We start from the raw sequence: 7,989 nt of genomic DNA, 5'->3' as shown, positions 1-7,989 counted from the left end.
GTTGAGGCCATCAGATGGGCGCCCATTTGATGTCCAAAAACACTCGGCCGTACAAGAGAGAAGTGAATTTTAACCTTGGACATGACCTTAATCATTTGTTTGATTCATTTTTATGCATTATAGCCCGTAGCAACGCACGAACATTCAACTAGTCTCTATTCCTAATGTCTCAGTTAGTAGAATAGTCTCCATGGTTTTTTTTCGTCTGGTTATTTTCATCTCACCTTCCATCTTCATATCCTCATGTTGATTTTTTTTCATCCTCCAGATAATAACTTTCTTATCATTTGCAAATTTTCCTAACCAGACACGTCACAAACAGGCAGGTAGATATCACGTTACCAAACAATAAAACTTTATTTTCATGAAAATCAATTCAAAATCCTAATTTTTCTAACGCATCGATTGTTACCTTTCCTAATTGTACATTGTCGTTTCGCTTCGCATTGTTACCAAGCGATCGATCGATCAAATATTTGGTTTCCTTTCTTTCGCCTTTATTATTGATCGCCCCCCGCGTATCTCCATCCCTCGTTAAAAAGAAAAAAGTGGATGCGGACGATCCCCCCCTTGCATCTCAGGAACGAAAATCTCCCCCGCGGCCCTCACTCCTGCGCCTCGACGCCTCCGCCCGCCGCCCCACGCCTCGCATGGCTGGACGCCGCCGTCTGCACCTACACGTGTTTCTGCGCCCCCTGCCGCCGCCGGCGCCCTTCGCCTCCCCCCTCCTCCCTTACACTCCCACCTCCTCCCCTCGTTTCTTCACCACGGCGTTGTGGCGCAGTACCGGGAAGACTTGGTTGCAGGACGCGGCGCAACTACATGGTGCTCATCGGCGCGACGGCTTCGTCATCAACAGCACGCTATGGCGGGTCATGCTCGGCACCACCACGCTTGTCGGCCGATCCAAGGTAAGGCGGCGTCGTTAGCATGAGTCGTAGCAGATGTATGAGGATGCGTGGAAGGCCAACATCCCAGACTTCAGCACTCTCTTTGTTCCATCGAGGACACCATCACAGGTGCGTCAATCTCAGTCCTCTCCCATCGTTGTCATTAATTTTTGGTAACTGTCTGGCGCTGTATTAGTGCTTGTGTTAATCTTGATTTATTCAGCATACCGAGGTGTCTTGTGAGATTGATTAGGTTCATATTTTGATTCTAATGGAGAATGAATGATTTTTTTGATCAAGTGGAGAATAAAACCATGGCAAACAATATATGCAATCGGTTTGACAGCAGGTTGATTAAAACCATGGTAGACAATATACTTTGAGAATCGCTGGAGCAATATATTTTCCCGTGTGGATTAAAAAAAAATCCTTAGTCATATAACAGTAAAAAGGACTATCGATAGATAATTAATCCTCTTTTTTTAATAGTCTTTACTTTCTACACATGACATTCTAAAACATGTTCATGATACCTGAAATGCCTATAAGTTATGAAGATATCTGAAACCAGTATATTTCTGAAATCAGTCTTTCAGCTGGCAGATGTCTGTGGCTGACGGCAAAATGCGCAGGCAGCAAAGCTGGCTTGCCTCGGGAGCTATCAAACCTGGGTAGCAGGGTAGATTGAAAAAGTGGATTGACTAGCAACAGACGCACACATAAGATAGCTGATTGGATAGCCACTGACACGTAAACATGCATTTTGTTTATATTTCTTCCAACACACTGATTACAATGCTATTTCTATATTTCCAGAAGTAACTATTAATCTTTTATCAATGTTTATCTCCTGGCCTTATCTTTATTAACTGGTGGTCAGTTTTCTTAAATTTTTTGTTGGTCAGAATTCTTCTGCATTTGTTGTTGTCTTATTGGCATAATCATTCGGTCATATTTTCTAGACTGTGTTGATTTCATGATCACAAACTATGTATCACCTCTTAGAGTAGGGCGTTTCGGTGCCCAGGCTCATCTGCACCCGGCTAGAAAAAAATTCGTAAAAAAATTAAAAAAAATCCAATTTTTTTGTGTTGTAGATAATTTGACTCGTGAGGCCCGCTCCGAATTTCAAATCATTTGGACATCTAAGCAGCTCTTAGCAAAAAAGACAAATCGGACCAAAACAGTACATGAACAGTAAATATTTTTACAGACCCCCAATTTGTCTTTTTTGCTGAGAGCTCCTCATATGTCCAAATGACTTGAAAATTGGAGCGGACCTCACACATCAAATTGTCTACCACACAAAAAAATGGAATTTTGAATTTTTCTAGTATTTGTTTTGATTTTTTCGTCAGCGGGGTTGCAGATGAGCTCAGGTGCAGATATGTATTTTCGCTCAATATGTTCGTGATTATCTTATTTTATAGCTTCTTTAGTTGAGTGAATATCTCCAAAGTTTCTAACTTACAATATCTGCTCACAGAGAGGAAGAGAGGAGCTTACTGTAGGATGGTAAGATCTTTCTTCACTGCCAAAGAGAGGAGTGAGATGTTTGTGCTTTTGTTCATTTGCAAGACCATTGTTTCTTTTGTTTTGTTTCTTATAACCACATCAGTGAAATCCTCTTCAATCTTAGCCTCCTTTGTTGCCAGGAATGTAGCCACGATATCCTGGCCGGTGATGCTACCTGAAGATCATGCAAAAAATTGTCATGTTAGGGCATTGTTGGCATGGGAACACCGAACCAGCATGTGTGACGACGGCGTCTGGCAGGTTTTGACCACAACCCACTTTACAGGTGGACAGGTAGGGTCAACCGCGTGACTGGGTGATGTGGTGCACGAGTAGGCTAGGAGGACTGCAGTTGAGAGAAGATAATGCCATATTGTCATCTTGACTGAAGGTTGGGCACCTGACGATGCTTGTCAATCAGAACTCTGAAAGTATATTGTGTGATGTTTGTCAACCAGAACTCCGTAGGTTCTATGTCTTACACTTTTGACTTACATACATTACTGAATTAAAGAGATAGCAATGTTCAGGAGAAGATGCAGTGCTGCAAAACAACTCATCATTCTCATAGTAGCTAGCAAATCATTTTATATTATATGAGTTATTCTACTCTTCATCTGTAATATTACTATTTTCGGATAGTTGTAGTATTTATTTCTGTTCAGTTTTAATACTAGAATATACTTCAGGTTTGCATGGTGAGATGTCTTCAACAAAGGAGAGATGTACTGGTTGTAGATTTTTGGCTGGCTCCCGGGGCCAATATTTTTTTTTAAATGAAAAAAAAACAATACAAAATTTTTTGGTGTACTTAGTCACATCCAAATGCTACCTGCAAATTTTGAGGCAAAAAGATAAAATATTTTGGCTTGTACAAAAAAAAAAACAAATCGAACACCAAAAGTTACCCAAATTTGTTTGTTTTACCAACAAAACACCGTCATGTTTGCGACACTAATACAATCATCTACAAAAAAATTCAGAATTTTTTAAAAACATTTAATATTGTTTTTCTGTTACTGTTCACCCGGGAGCCAAAACGCCAGCCCCATACTACTAAAGATAAATAAATGTTCTTAATCTGTGTCGCTTGGATAAGAGATCTGATGATGCTACTTCAGAACATTACGTGGTCTATAATCCGTGACATTCTGATGGTTGCATAGATTAGAGAGAAACATGGACAAGGTATTGAGAGGGGCGTTTTGGTGGACGAGCTGCATGGAGGCCGGTATCTGCGTCCTTCGTTCGGGCGTCGTGATGCGTGGCCTCCGCTCTTTTTCTATTTACCGTTTCTATCTGATTTCTGTCTGGTATAAATACAGCGGTGCTGCCTATTTCTGTTCCCGCTTTGTACATGGGCCTATGATTTCTATACTGGCGCGCACGCACAAGATGTTCGGTCCGTGAGGCTTCGAATTTGGCCCACCTCGCGCGCTGGCGAGGTTGGTTGGTGAGAAAAATAAATGTGTGGTTGCTGGGCCCGCTCGGCGACAGCAGCGTCGACCATTAAGCATCGCATGTTCGTGTTTGGGCCCCAGAAAGTGGACGGCACCGCGTGGGGCGCGGGGCGGCAGCGCCGCTTCTCGCCATGGACGGCATGGAGTTCTTCTTCGAGGAATCTGCAGCAGGGTAATATTCCTAAATCTCGCTCAAGTTCTCGCTACGGGGTGTGATTTTTGAGCTAGAATTCCATCGATCGGAGTTTCCCTTGACTTGTTCCTCTTTTTTTTTGCGGGACTTGACTTGTTCCTCTAACAAACAGATCTGGCTGGCTCTCGTTTGCCTGAGCAGGTTTGTGTCGCGGTTGGACAGCGGAATTTGCTTAAGGGATCTCGTTGCCGGTGAGCAACTGACTGAAGGCGGCATAAGTGGAACAGAGGATGCGGAGGAGGCTTTGATTTCTTCTCTGCCGATGGGACGAGCTGGTGGCGGCATGGATTATGAAGGGGGCGAAGGAGCTGGTATGGGGGGTGCGCGTCGTATGATCTTGGCGATGAAGGGATGGCGATTCCTGCGAGATAGGCAGTGCAAATATAGTCCCTGATGCTGCGGACCAGGATCCAGACGAAGATGGCATGGGAGTGTCAAGTGCAAACCAATCTTCTTGGATCAGGAGGTGAATTTGTGTTTTAGATAATGTCGATTAATTTTCTGCTGAAGTATATGCATCATCAGCTTTTGCTCGTAGTTTTGTTGCACAAAAGCTGTTTGTCTGGTCGATTTTGAATTTTCTGGCCGGTTCATCATGTTGAAAATTAGTAAGCAACATGAACGTTGAAAAGCGTTTTTGGGAGGGTTACCTGTGTTGTGTAGCACATGAGCGATCAGTCACAGCAGGGGTGATTCAATGTTCAGAATAAAGGAATAAAAAAGAACATGCTATGACGATTTTTCGAGACATGTCTGATGCCTCGGATCACAAAAAAACGCTGGTCTCGCACACCAAGGAAATGGATGATGCTAGCTTGCCGTTTTTCGGGGTTGTTAAAATGATTTTTTTTCTGAATCTGGCCCTGCTACTAGCATAGAAACACATATATGTCTAGCAAGTTATATACCCAACAAAAATTCTTGATTCTGCTATGTATACCAGCAAGTTGTGTGAGCAGTGTGCCCATGGACAACACTTTATTTTGTGCCCTTCAGTGGATTTAATCCGCTGATGAGTTGGTGTGTCATTTGTTCGCAGGGTCAAAGTTGGTGTGTCACAGCCAAAAACTATCTTAACAGGTAATGCATGATTGGATACAAAAAAAAGAAAAAAAACATTGTCATTGATATAATTTGTTAGAGTGCTTGATGTATAAAATTCTAATGATCTTACTTGATTTCTTTGTGGCTGGGAGAGATCAAGCTCGCGCGATGGAAATTGCAATAGGCGACGTCATGCCGCGGACTGCACATCGGTGGTGCAAATGGCACGTCCTGAAGAAGGCAAAAGAGAGCCTTGGGGCACTGCTTTGCAAAGGGAAGTGAATTCAAGCCAGAATTCAACAAGCTAGTCCACCACATAGTTAGTATTGATGAATTTGAGAAGGGCTGGGCATGCATGATTGAAAAATATGGCCTCCAAACCAATGCATTCCTAACCCAGCTTTACGAAGTGAGGGGGAAGTGGGCGAAGCCATACTTCATGGGTGTGTTTTGTGCAAAGATGACAAGTACGCAGCGAAGCGAGAGCGCAAACCACCTTCTGAAAGGGTATGTACCACCAGGCTGCCCCATGCATTTGTTCATCCGGCAATATGAGAAGATGCAATTTGACGGCAACTCAGAAGAAAGTTACCAGGAGAAAAGGACAAAACTAGTGAGTTTGGATTAGTCTTCTATCAATCTATCTGCTTTTGAAATGCTCAGATTTTTAGAATCTAAATTCGTCTTGTTGAGGTTGTCACTTGCAGGGTGGGATTGTCCTGAAGCAAAAGATCCCAGTCGAGGTACATGCATCGCAGGTTTACACCAGAACAATGTTTGAGAAATTTGGTGAAGCATTGTACGTGTGTGGGTCGTATGATCTTGTAGAAGTCAAGCCCCAATTGGAGTACATTGCTAGGCACATAAAATTCCAGTCAAGGGAAAAGTGGTGCAAGAATGAGTTTGTCATCTCCCTGAGTGAGACAGCCAATGAGTTCAGGTGCGAGTGTGGAACATTTGAGAACTATGGAATGGTTTGTAGTCATGCGCTTAAGGGCGTGTCATATCTCCTCTTCGGTATTTTACAAACCATTTTCTGTGTGAGCTCCCCTCCGAAAACATGTGCTGTTGGTTAGGTCATGAAACTGACATTTTTTGGTTGCTGGTTCGCCAGGTCATGATACACCTAAAACTGCATGAGCTCCCTCCGAAACATGTGCTCAAGCGATGGACTAGAGATGCAAGAGATATACTACTACCGGAGTATTTGCGCTACCAGAAGGACCATGGGCCCCTGAAGTATTCTTCTCGTCGACACAACACTTTATACTTGTTGGCAGTGGATGTGGTTAAGTTAGGTGACAACAATGTGGAAGCATATGCACTTGCAATGGAGAAAATGCGAGATGTCAAAGTGCTCCCCGAGCCAGTTGCCGCCGTGCGGGATGGGCTTGGTTTGTCTGATAGAGAGCTGGCTGCAGATTCAGCCGGCTCTGGGATGGGAACAAGCAGCACTTTGGGAGAACTGAATCTGTGCACACCCTTTCACAAGGATCAGGTGTGTTTCCAACACCGTCCAAGAAACGATCGGCTGGGCGTCCAACAACCAGCCGCGACAAGGCTCCATATGAACAACCATCGAAGAGGAGCAAATTATGTTCTATATGTAGAATTCAGGGGCACAAGAGCACAACATGCCCTGCCAGAGGGGATGTGCCAAAGGCACCTAGGAAATCTCCGCGCTGCTCAAAATGTGGGTGACAGGCCACAGGAATAACGCATGCAGCAACCCGCCTAAAGTCTGAGAAAATCTGAATTTTAGTGCCTGTTCGGAGCCCCTCCGCTCCACAGCTCTGCCACGGAGCGGAGCGGGCTGCAGTTCAAAATTTCGGAGTAGGGGAATTAGTGCTCCGCCAGATTCGTGGAGCCGGTGGATTACCATACCAAACAGGCCCTTAGTGTTTGTTTTAGCGATTGTATGGATTTGGCTGTGTGACACTTTGTTATTAGAACCCGTATGTTATTTGTGTAAAACATAGAGAACGGTCATCTGCAACGTTCAGATCCCAGTTAGCTGGCTCCAACGGCCAGAAGCCCCTGATGAACATGAGAGCGTGAGCGTGCCCATGTTCATGAGTGTGCGTGAGTGATGCTGGCACTGCAGGGCCATGATGGGGGAGTGCATCGCATGGCTAACCAACCTGTCAGCGAGCCGTGGACGACATGGGATGCTAATGTAGGAAAATACAGAATATGGGGTTGGGGTTGCAGCTGCTAGCTCGAATACATGACATAAATGCGTCGCTGCAGCATCTCGATGGGATTACTGACGACCAGGATAGCGAGCTGCATGGAGCTCGGCCTCCAAACGGCATTTTCGCAAGGTATTGTCCTTTTTCTTGCAATCTTAGTGTTAAATAATTACCCTGTACCTTAATACCCATAGATTGTTGGAATTTTGCCTATAGATCAATCACATCAAATCACACAGAACACGCACGCACAAAAATATTATGTCTAAGGGCCCTTATCGTGCCCTTCTTTTTCCACTTTATTTCTCTTTTTCGTCTTTCCTTTACATGTTGATTCCAACGTTAGATAACATTTTTGTATAGCAAAGGTGATAGCTAGATCATACAATAGGCGATCTGCATGCCTAATTTGAAAGTAAAATTTGTACTCATAGCATGACTTTTATCGCTCAATATGTCAGAAGCTTAGATTCTTTGGTGTTCATTTTACATCTTATTACGATGAGACGTACTTTCCATTGTGATAGAGGCGAGGGTCCCGATCTTTCGATGAGATATAATTATCGATTTGGTGGAGTCGACTTTGACAATCCGACTATAAACATGCACGACGTTGCGCCTTAGCAATCGCTAAACCAATCTCCTGATGTTACTGATGATACTAGAAGCACGCTCAACCTGACCACGAAGGTCTA

The 7,989-nt window shown here is 43.9% G+C and overlaps 1 long non-coding RNA gene across 4 annotated transcripts; it reads left to right on the top strand.

Moving 5' to 3' along the window:
* Positions 1-544: 544 nt before the first annotated feature.
* On the top strand, positions 545-7,337 carry LOC120962966 (uncharacterized). 4 transcript variants are annotated; one of them, XR_012181956.1, is made up of 5 exons: positions 545-1,019; positions 2,377-2,405; positions 2,546-4,037; positions 4,200-5,715; positions 5,810-7,310. It is a non-coding gene; the product is annotated as an uncharacterized lncRNA (long non-coding RNA). The 4 variants fall into 4 exon arrangements; XR_012181955.1 differs by having other exon boundaries at positions 2,377-4,037; XR_012181954.1 differs by lacking the exon at positions 545-1,019 and having other exon boundaries at positions 1,028-4,037; positions 5,810-6,042; positions 6,217-7,337.
* Positions 7,338-7,989: the final 652 nt, after the last annotated feature.

Source organism: Aegilops tauschii, chromosome 4 (genome assembly GCF_002575655.3).
Source record: "Aegilops tauschii subsp. strangulata cultivar AL8/78 chromosome 4, Aet v6.0, whole genome shotgun sequence".
In the NCBI taxonomy this organism is placed as follows: domain Eukaryota; kingdom Viridiplantae; phylum Streptophyta; class Magnoliopsida; order Poales; family Poaceae; genus Aegilops; species Aegilops tauschii.
Note: the sequence above shows the minus strand (reverse complement) of the source record. Positions and strands in the feature narration are given on the sequence as shown.